Source organism: Capsicum annuum, chromosome 5, assembly GCF_002878395.1.
Source record: "Capsicum annuum cultivar UCD-10X-F1 chromosome 5, UCD10Xv1.1, whole genome shotgun sequence".
In the NCBI taxonomy this organism is placed as follows: Eukaryota; Viridiplantae; Streptophyta; class Magnoliopsida; order Solanales; family Solanaceae; genus Capsicum; species Capsicum annuum.
The window spans coordinates 6,341,071-6,353,054 of record NC_061115.1 but is presented as its reverse complement, the minus strand read 5'-3'; the positions used below and the strand labels follow the sequence as shown (position 1 = coordinate 6,353,054).

At 35.0% G+C, this 11,984-nt stretch overlaps 1 long non-coding RNA gene across 1 annotated transcript; it reads left to right on the top strand.

Annotated features, from left to right (window-relative positions):
* The first annotated feature begins 1,365 nt into the window (after positions 1-1,365).
* Positions 1,366-4,146, top strand: LOC107872292. Its single transcript, XR_001674769.2, has 2 exons — positions 1,366-1,683; positions 3,885-4,146. It is a non-coding gene; the product is annotated as an uncharacterized LOC107872292 (long non-coding RNA).
* The last annotated feature ends 7,838 nt before the right edge of the window (positions 4,147-11,984 follow it).

Below are 11,984 nucleotides of genomic sequence, written 5' to 3'. Positions count from 1 at the left end.
ATATTATTTGAAAATTACATGAATAGTATTATAAATTACAATAGTTAACAACTTAAAATATCTATTAAAAAATTGTTATATATTTTTAAAAATATTATAAATCACAGTAATTAAAATAAATTTTAAAAAAATATTTGTTGGGCCCGTACGTTGCACGGGCTATTGGTGACTAGAGTGTGTGTGTGTATATATATATACGTACCCAAATATTTTGAATAATACGTTAACATCATATGATCGAGGTATTAATACACTATTGAAGTTATAATAATGAAGCTAATTAACCAATAATTCATCAGATTAATATGTTGTGTGTGTGTGTGTGTATATATATATACATAAAATCCCGTATTGAAAATTAATTAATTGAAAATTATTTGTAGTATACGAAATGCATTGACATTATTATGCGATTGACATCATTAATTTTATTTACATAATTTATTTATAATTAATTTAAAAATAATAATTTTATTTATTTTTTAATATTAATTTTATATAGTTACTATATTTATTAAATATCAACCTAATTCAATTCAATTTTTCTAATTTATTTTAATTCTAGCCATTTTATACTCAATTTGTGTCATTTGAGTTTAATTTGACTCAATCGAAATTCCCAATTCAATCCTTTTTAAACCCAATTTCTAATCTCAATTTGACCCATCTCCTCAATTCTAATCACAAACGTTCATCATATTTGATCAGCAATCAATATTAAATTAATTTTCAGTATTTTTTTCTTGAAATTGGACAACTTCAGACTATTTTTCTTGAACCCGGGGTCTATTGGAAACAACCTATTTTCTATGTGACATACGTAATTTATTTGTAAGAATAATAATTTTTATAATATTTTTAATTTATTATTACTATTAATTTATTATTATATTTAAAGTAGCCTTGATATATTTGTAAGATAATTTTTACTATTTTCTCATACTATCCTTAGTATTAAGTACATGAAGTAACAGTTTATACATATAAAACTCTGAAGTGAACTCTTAACACTGAACAACAACAATTGTACAGATTATGCTCATTTTGACTGTTGACACCCAATTTTGACCTCCCGATGCTTCTCTTAGGCTGCTATTTTATTAAAAATTATTAATTTATAACATTAATATTATTTTATATTATTTTGATATCAAATAAATAACGACGTATCACATTAATGATTTTAATCTATTTAATTTTTTTCAATCTATAAAATTTCTAACCGAATTTTGTCAATTTATAATAATTTTAGCCTAATTTTATCCAATCTAATACAATTCTAGTTCAGACTATGTTTAATTGGACTCAATTTCAATTTTCATTCAAATTTAGATCAAATTTTTAATTTTTATATCTCAGCCGTTGATCAATTGATCTAACGGCTGGATCAAACCCTATCCCTCTTTCCATTTAAACCAAAAAAGAAAATCCTAATCCCTCACTTTTGGCCAAAGAATCAGCCGCTCTTCACTACACTCTCTCTACAACTCTATAGTTCTCTCTTCCCCCATAAGCTGATCGCCGGCACCGACGAGACCACCATCGGGAATAGCTCATCGGAAAACTCCTCCACCCACTGCCGTCGTTGCCATTTCCTTTCCAGCCGAACCAGCGAAGGAAGACACATAATGAAGAGAATTCCACGCGTTAAATTTCCTCAACGACACCCGAAACCTTCTTCTGGTATTCTCCCTTTTTGCGTATTCCTAATTTTCTTCTTTATCTATGTGTTTCCTGATTTGTTTGATATTCTTTTTTTGTTTGTTTGTAATTATGAGATTTGTGTTAGAAAATTCATAATTTGTTGTAAAGATAAAGTCTTGGAATGAAAAAGGTCCAAATTGAGCTAAATGGATAAAGTCACATGGTATCTTATTGACAATAAGTGATAAGTTTGCTCGGACACCACGGTTATAAAAAAAAATCCATATAGTTGATGCTAGCTAGATAGGTTCTGCTTTACTGTTAAGGATCTTTTGTTGTGGAATTATAGTTCTGGACTAATCCAGGTGGGATAAAATAGTTCCATGTTGAATGGGATAAGACGGAATATAATAAGTTTGTGATTAGATTTATGTTGTGTTTTATTGATAGAATAGGATAAATTGGTTTAGTGTTGTCACTTGAAATGTGAATTCATGACTTAAAAATGGTTAAGTTTAGTCACTTGAAATGTGAATTAGAGAATCGAAAATGGTTAAGTGTAGTATTTTGAAATGTGTACTTGTGACTTCAAAATGATCAAGTGTAGTCACGAGAAGTGGATTAGTGACTTGAAAATGATTTAGTGTAGTGACTTCAAAAGTGAACTTGTGTTTTGAAATTAGTAAAGTGTAATCACTTGAAAATGTGAATTCATGACTTGAAATTGGTTTAGTGTTGAAATGTGAATTCATGACTTGAAAATGATTAAGTTTAGACACTTAAAATATAAATTAGAGAGTTGAAACTGATTGAGTGTAGTGTTTTAAAATGTGTACTAGTGACTTTAAAATGATCAAGTGTAGTCACTTGAGAAGTGGATTAGCGACTTGAAAATGATTTAGTGTAGTTACTTGAAAGGTGAACTTGTGTTTTGAAATTAGTAAAGTGTAATCACTTGAAAATGTGAATTTATGACTTGAAATTGATTTAGTGTTGACACTTGAAATGTGAATTCATGACTTGAAAATAATTAAGTCACTTGAAATGTGAATTAGAGAGTTGAAAATGGTCGAGTGTAGTGTTTTGAAATGTGTACTGGTGACTTCAAAATGATCAAGTGTAGTTACTTGAGAAGTGTAGTCACTTGAAAATGATTAAGTGTAGGTGCTTGAAATTGCAAACTTGTGACTTGAAAACGGTTAAGTGTAGTTACTTGAAAATAGTTAAGTGTAGTTACTTGAAATGTGAATTAGTTACTTGAAAGTGATTAAGTATAGTGACTTGAAATGAATGATTAAGTGTAGTGACTTGAATGATTAAGTATAGTTATTTGAAATGTGAAGTAGTTACTTGAAAATGGTTAGGTATAGTAACTTGAAATATGAATTAATTATTTGAAAATGGTTAAGTGTAGTGACTTGCAATGTGAATTAGTTACGTGAAAATGGTTAAGTGTAGTGACTTGAAACGTCTACTAGTTATTTAAAAATATTTAAGTGTAATGACTTGAAATGTGTACTAGTGACTTAAAAATGGTTAAGTGTAGTTACTTCAAAATGGTTAAGTATAGTGACTTGAAATGTCAATTAGCTATTTGAAAATGGTTTGAGTGTAGTGACTTGAAATGTATACTAGTGAATAAGTTATTTGAAAATTATTAAGTGTAGTGACTTGAAAATGATTAAGTGTAGTTACTTGAAATTGCGAACTTGTGACTTGAAAACGGTTAAGTGTAGTTATTTGAAATTGTGAACTTAGGACTTAAAAATGGTTAAAGTGTAGTCACTTGAAATGTGTACTAATAACTTTAAAATAATAAGGTATAATCACTTGAAATGTGAATACTTAATTGAAAATAGTTAAGTGTAGTGATTTGAAATGTGTACCAATGACTTGAAAATGTTTTAAGGGTAGTGATTTGAAATACGTACTTGCTGCCTCGATCTTGGCAGATGTATTTAGCACTCGAAGTGATATTTGTGATAGTCTCGCAACGGATGAAGTGATAAATTCTTGCATGAAACTTTTGGGTAGCAATTCTCCAGATGTTGCATGTATGTTGAATGGTACTCAAGATCCTAGTTTGATCAACTGATTGAGTAGTTTAAAACTGTAGCATGGAGTAGTTGTTGATTGATCTATTTATATTTATCATGATGTTTTTAGTTTTACGCAGATATAAATGTAATAAGGACTGAAAGTTTATTTGATTATTTTTTATACTTTGCATTTTTATGTAGCCAAGTGATGCGGCAGTGGACCCATTTCGTCCATGGATGCAAGGAGACCACGGGATGATAGTGATCGTAATGACAATCGTTGATTTCGTTGCAAATTGTCTTGGATATTCAATTATAATGATGTAATTGTATGGTTGGAGCGAATTTTCAAATATTGAAGGTTTTGTGTTTACAGTTGATTTTGGAATTTGAAGATACTAGTTAATGTTGAAAATTTTAAGTTTGAAGATGCTAATGTTGAAAATTTAATTTTGAAGTTTAATGTTCAATGTATTTTTGAGATGTTTGTGAAGGACAATGTTTAATTAGTCATGTCTTATTGATATATGAATTAAATAAATATTGGATTTTAGGTTATGCGTAAAGAAACAATTATAAAAAAAAACTCTCTTAGCGGAGGTTAGTGTGCATGCTAAACTACGCCGTCGGTTATGGGGAGAGCACAAGGACGACCACGCAAACAGACGGTGACGGCAACACGAGAAGAGAAACATACTCCACCGGTAATGGGAAGTAGACAGAGCAAAGGTAAAGAGACGATATCTCCAAAAGCAGGGGTTTCTAGCAGAGGTACTATCCCATTGAATTTGGTGTTTCTGGGTCAATAGTAAGGGCTACAGAGATCACCATCCCAACTAAGGATCAAATAATCACACCTACTCTACAACAAATAGAAATTGAGACCGAAGATCAGAGGGAGTTAAATGTGCCACAGCCGCAAGAATCGAAACAATAGGCGATGCTATTTGCGGGAACTAGATGGCAGGGAGAGGTGTGGAGTTGGATTATGTTGCTCCAATAATGCAGGATGCTGCAAAAATGGTTCAATTGATGTGGAACAGGAGACTGAGAAGTGGAGAAAGGTTATAATCCTGTATGTAGTAGGGGATTCTCCAACTATTGGTGCATTGGAGAGATTTATAGCATCACAGTGGAATTTTGCAGCCAAGCCTAAAATATACTACCACAATGAAGGTTTCTTCGTGGTGTTATTCAAATCCATGGAGTATTGGGATGCGGTGCTAGCATCGGGAAATCATACACTCAATAATTGACCCATAATAATGATAGCATAGACTATAGACTTTTATTTCACTGCAGAAGTCTTAACTACAATTCCAATCTGGGTAAAGTTCCCAAACTTGCCATTGAATTGCTGGAGCAGGGAAGCTTTAAGTAGAATCAGTAGCGCGTTAGGAAATCCCTTATTTGCTGATGAGTGTACAATAAAAATTGAGAGGACCTCTTAGGCCTGGGTGCTTATTGAGATGAATGTTATGCAAGAGCTTCTAAAGATTACTACAGTACAAGACTCGAGTGGCAGGGTGTTTGAGCAGAGATTGGAATATGACTGGGTGCCTGTGTACTGTCCAACCTGTCTCATGGTGGGACATAAATGCAAGTCTAAAGAGACCAAGGCACCTGTAGAATAGAAAAAGCCCAAATTGGTCCCGACTTGGATGCAAAAGAATGAACCCACGACTACAAAGGTAGTACAAAATGAGGAGGACCAGATAAATGTAAATGCAGAGAATTTCCCTCTCTTGCAACAGAGTGTGAGTCCTAGTACATGAAAGGAGGCTAAGGGGAGGTCAACTGCAAAGAATAAATCTAAAGAGGTAGCCATCAGTATGAACACTACTAATGGATTCACTGCAAAGAATGAGATATACTGTATAATGAGGGAGCTCCAATACGATGGGATGAAGGACAATGCAGCACCAAGTATGGAGAAGGTACAAATCGCACTCCTACAAAGAATATATGAGGATAGTAGCATGGAATATCAGGGGAATAAATAAAGTAGCTAAGCAGAAGGAGGTTAGTTATTTCCTAAATAAGAATAAGGATAGTTTTATTGCATTGGTAGAGCATAAAGTTAAGCAACAATATGCTCCAAAAATAATTCAGTGATTGGGGAGAAAATGGCACTGGTGTGGTAACTATGAGGCTACTGATAGAGGAAGAATATGGATACCATAGGATAATGCTAAGATTGGATTTACACCATTAGTAATAAATAAATAATTTATCCATGGTAAAGTAGACATCAACCAAACTAGCTTCTTGGTAACAACTATATATGGGTTGTACACTATTACTGCAAGAAGCAGCATGCAGCCTGCTCTATCTGGACTAGCAAAGAACATTCGGTGTCCTTGGGTTTTGATAGAGAATTTTAATACCATTTTGGAAGAGGAAGATAGGATCATGGGAAGTCCTATGCAAGATAGTGAGGTAAAGGATTTTGCAAATTTCCTAAAAGACAATGGGTTAACAGAGATGAAAATAGTTGGCAGAAAATACACTTGGTCCAATGGTCATGTGTTCAGTAAAATTGATAGAGCTGTAGTCAATGCAGAATGGTTACAATTATTCCCACATATTGAGGCTGTCACCATGGATCCAGGTGTATCAGATCACACTCCTATAACATTCATAATTGATGATAATCAACCTGTACGAAAAAAGACTTTTAAGTTCTTCAATGCTTTGGCTGACCATCCTAGCTTTTCAAGTGCAGGCGTGGAAGACTCCAGCTTCAGTGAAACATATGAGTAGAATCTGAGAGAGGATGAAAAGACTTAAACAAGGTCTAAAAAACTTGAATTTACAGGAGTTTATGGGTATTAATAGTAAAATGCAATCTATTAGATCTCAATTGGAAAAAGTGCAACAAGATATGAGATCCCCAAATCGTGAATCAAAATTATTTGACACAGAGAAGATACTTAAGATAACTGGAGCACTAGAGTCATATTGAAGAAAGAATTTTGCTGCAAAAATTAAGAAAGACATGGTTGAAACTTGGTGATACTAACCACAAGTATTTTTTTGCAAGTCTAAAAGGGAGGCAGGCACATAACAACATCAAGCACCTAATGTCTAAGACAGGCACCATGTTGCATAAACCAGAGTACATACAAAAGGAAATTATTGATTTCTACTCTACACTATTAGGGACAGCAACATAGGCACTACCTACGATAGCCCCTATTGTCATGAGAAGAGGAAATGTATTAACAAGAGCACAAAAGCTTGAATTGATACAACCTGTCACCAGAGAAGAAGTTGCATATGCTATGAAGAATATTGATGGTAATAAGGCACTAGGGTGTGATGGAATGAATGCTTATTTTTTCCACAAAGCTTGGCACATTATTGGGGAGGATGTTACAGAAGCAGTACTTGATTTCTTTGCAAGTGGTAAGATGTTTCAACCTATGAACTGCACGAGTGTGACTCTAATTCTAAAAGTCAAAAATCTAGCCACTATTAAGGAGTTTAGATCAATCTCATGTTGCGCTACCCTTTACAAAATTATCTCTAAAATAATCACCTAAAGAATGACGAATATAATGGGGAGTCTAATTGATACGAGACAAACAAGGAAAACACGAAACATACTCCAAATCAGTCCACTAATCTTAAGGATCCGAGGACCTTTTTGGAGACCACTCTCGGATTCGCTACTAACAAGAAGAATACATGATTCAATGATGTATATAACACCCAAAACATCATCAATACGTGAAGAACAAGAGAATTTCAATAATAATAACTAACGGTTTCAACAGCACAAGAAACAACAACAACAGATTACACTAAACAAAGGGATAGAAAGATAGATTACATGAAGGCATAATCTTAAGAACCCAAGAGCATATTCCACTCTTGGATCCTTAACACTACACACTACAATTCACCTATCTCTTACGTGACACAAGAGGTACCTCGATCTCCCAAGCATCTAACTTTTCCAAGCTTGAATCCAACATGAGTGATTCCACACTCAAGTTGAAATCCCTATTTACAATGTTTGGCCATAGGGACCTTTCTCACAAGAGAGAAATATCTAAGTGTCTACAACTTTCAATATTCATCAAAACTAATGACTAAAACCCTACATCATTCTATTTATAGTGTGTTACAAATAATAGGTAAAATGAACAAAAGGTCTCTTTAATGAAATGTGACCAAGGCCGCCCTTGAAGTGCAAGTTTAGGGTCGGTTTTGGTGTGATCCAAGGTCTTATCCACACTTCACTTAGACGCTTTATTGGATGGGTCCAATGCATTCTCACATACGTGCATTCTCATGGTTGTACCCGTATCATCCTTCCCTTCTTGCAAAAGGATTCGACCACGAATTTGTATCTCGCAAAATCAAGAGAAGACAACAAGCACATATCCTCAAGACATGAGGGGTTAGGGTTAGCAAAATGCACACAGCATGTGCCAGGGGGGGGGGGGGGGGTACAAACTTGGAGTATATCCATGGATCCTTTGTGTTGAACATAAAAATCTTAGTACAAAAGACACAAAGGAAGTAGTCATCATCCACAAAAAGAGATAATGAAGAACTTTGTCTTCCTTCATTAGCACCCACAACCAAACATTGCTTGTCGTCTTGACCAAGCATTAAATGGGGAGTGTAGAGATTTCCACATTCCAAGAGGGTGCCGGGATCAAATGGAAAAATTAGCCAAGGACCTAAGTCGAGGCTAGCACTCCCTTCCCCTAGAATGTCACTCACACACAAAAACATTTTCATACACATGGTCTCTATGAACAAAACTAATTACAATGCTTTTACCACACAAGATGTTCAAAGAGTCATGTGTATTATCAAGATCAATTCTATAGAGATCATCACTAACTTGAGAATTTTTAAGCACACTATTCACATGCTCAAGTAGTAAACTACATTTAAGAGGAAATTGATCATTATGCACACTAAGAGTACCACCAAGAGTACTCATTTTTGAGACTACACATTCCTTGTCAATAAGAGTACTCTCATCTTCCAAAAAGAGATTTCCATCTTTAGGAGGAATGTTGTCACACCATAGTGGGTTAGCATATCAGCTATAGATTTCAAGGCAAGCTATACCATCATTTTCACCACTAGGTTCATTAGGAGTGTTTATATCATGTTCAAACAAAACATTAAACCTAAAAAGAGCGTGATCTATCTCACGGACAGATTTGGAACTAGCAAGTGCTTCACTCTTTATAAGTTCACTATCAAGTACCAAAGATGTTTCAATCTCCTCTTTACCTTGGTGTGGGTCGGGGTAGCCCACCTCTTCCTTTGGGAAGCTCTCGGCACAAGGTGTTTGGACAAAGAAAGTTGAATTTTGTGGGATAAGTTTAGGTAACAATTAGCGTAGCCTTTCCACATGCCATTTCATTTCTTCAATATCGTCATTGATGCGATCTGATACAAGAATTACAAGGAAAACACGAAACACACTTCAAAATCAGTCCACAAGATCAAAGATCCGAGGACCCTTTTGAAGACCACACTTGGATTTAACAAACAACAACAAGAACACAATGTATTGATGTGTTTATCACCTAAAAACAGCTAACAACAAACTGTGTTAACAACAACAAGATAAAGAACAACAACAATGGAACAAGAACAACAAGTCACGGATTTGAATTACAAGAACACAAACAAACGATTACAACATAAATAAAATGGATAGATAGTTAGACCTTGGTTGATATAATCTTAAGAATCCAAGAATATGGTAATCTTGGACCCTTAACACTACACACAACAGTTAACCTAACTCCTACGTTAACACAAGAGAAACTTTACCTCCTCTAAACACCAACGTCTCAAGTCAACATTGCAACACAAGTGATATCCACACTTGTTGCCCTCATTTCGATGTGGTGGCTATTCCAAGCCCTACAACCAAAGGTGTTTCATGTTTCAAGTCTTACATCAATGAACAACTAATGAGAAAAAGACCTAAAATGTTCTATTTATATTCTATTACAAGACAAGGCAAAATGACAACAATGCCCTTAAAGGGTGGGGTGAACATGGAATGCATTTGGACCCAATGAAGTGACCAAAATACCCTTAATGAAGATGACCAAATCATGACCCATTAAGTGCTGTCCAAAACCATGAGTCCTCAAGTCTTCAATGCTTCAAGCAATCTTCCACACACGGCCTTGCTTGTGCTCAAAACGGGTCTTCCTTGCATATTCTTGTGCCATCGGGGTGACCAAGTCTTGAGCCTTTAAATGATTACCTCTAATCATGTCTTCAAAAATTAAGGTGGCCATTTGACTTGTATCATCCTTCCCTTCTTGAAAAGGATTCGACCTCGAATCCAAACCTTGCAAGAACAAAGAGAAGACAAACAAGCACCACATCCTCATGACAAGAGGGTTAAAGTTAGTACAATAAACAACATCAACATGCAAAGGAGGTACACACTTGAGATATAACCACGCATCTTTTGTTATAATCACAAGGGACTTAGAAAAAAAATTACAAAAGAGATGACGAAAGGATTCACCTTCAAGGGGTGGTGTCCTAATTGAAAGTAAAGTCCACCTAACACATATAACAATATCACTCAAACAAGTAGACCGACCAACAACTATCCATCCTTCACACCCTAAGAAGTTACCGGGATCGAATGGGAGATGTAACCAAGGGCTTAGGTCTCGGCCACTCTCATTTTCCCCTAGGGTTTCATCCTCAAAATTAAACAAGCACTCTTTATCACTATTGAAAATATCATGAACTAAAAGAGGGTTGAGAAAGGTGTTCCATAAGTCAACTTCAAATAAAGGGTTCCCATGCATGCACTTACTACTAGTTTCAAAATTTCAACTAGGAATATGCCAAACATAAGGAACACATAAAGACGAAGTAGATGGCATTTCTAAGCACATATCACCTTCTCTTTCACAAAAGTTATCCTCACATACGTACAAACCATCACGGGAAGCTAAAGGACCACAATCAAAATCATCTTCACAAAGACAAATCACAACTCGGGTTTTCTAAATATTCAAGTAAATCAAGATCATCTACGCCCGGTTGATCATTTTGCTCACCCTCACTAGTTGTTGGCAATTCACATACCAATGAAGACTCACCTTATTTTTCACAAGGGTCAACTAGAATGTGAATACTCTCGTCACTTGGTAATGGGACCTTAGTCAATTTGTAAGTGCTAGCACCAGATGGACACAAATCATTCTCACGAGGAGAATCAATTTCGTCATCTAAAGGATCAACTAGTGCTTGTGTACCTAAAATAAAAGTTTGGTCCTCATGTGACCTAACAATATCAAGCGTATCACAAAATGAAGACTCATGCACTCCTACACTAGGTAAAACCGCAACTACATTCATATGAGTGTAGGGGATAACATTTTTACCTCGTAGCTCACATAAGCTACGGTCTTCATCTTGACGTGTGTCTGGGTAGCCCACTTGCTCCCTTGGAACTCCTATATGATCCAACTTTTCATTTATCACTTCCCATTGACGGGTAATGGCTTCAAGTTTAGCCAAAATAGCACTTGCAGTCGCGGGTTCCATCGTAGTTGCACCTAAAAAAAAAAAAAAGAACAAGTCTACAAAATAAAACACAAGTTAGTTCGAAACAACCTCACCACACTCACACACACTTGATCATTTCACATTTGGATTCACAAGTGTTGTAAGTCGGCTTGTAGTCCGTGATGAGTCAAGGGGTGAGTCTATTCCTTGGTCGAAATGGATTCTTTGTTTGAAGACTTAAGGAAATAATGTCCAAACTTGAACCAAGAAATTCTACGATTTAAAAATAAGAAAAACACAAAATAACGCTAACACGAACAAACGGGCACAAAAACTAACTAACAACCTAGTAGGAGATTACTAAGTCGTCAATTAGTGTTCAAACCAACAAACGAAACTAAGAAACAATAAAATAAAACTAAGAAATCTAAAAGTTGAACTCACAATGTTGCGTGAACAGTAATTTAGTGATGTGTCAGTCCACTATTGGCCTTGGTTTTGTCAAAATTTTACTCTCCAATTTCAAGTCTTGACCAATCTACAATTTGGAAATGGTGGATTTGGTTAATTGAGGGAAATTTGGTCTTGGATCTTCATTTTCAAGTTCAAAACAAGACTTGACCTTCTTGGTACTTTATCCTTCAAACAAGGTCCTTAAATCAAGGAAAGTAGGTGAAAAGTGGTTGTCAAGTCTTTTGAGTGATGTGATCAAGTCTTTCACCAACAAGTACTACAACTTGGTCTTTCACCTTTTGTGGATCTAATGTTCACTTTTTG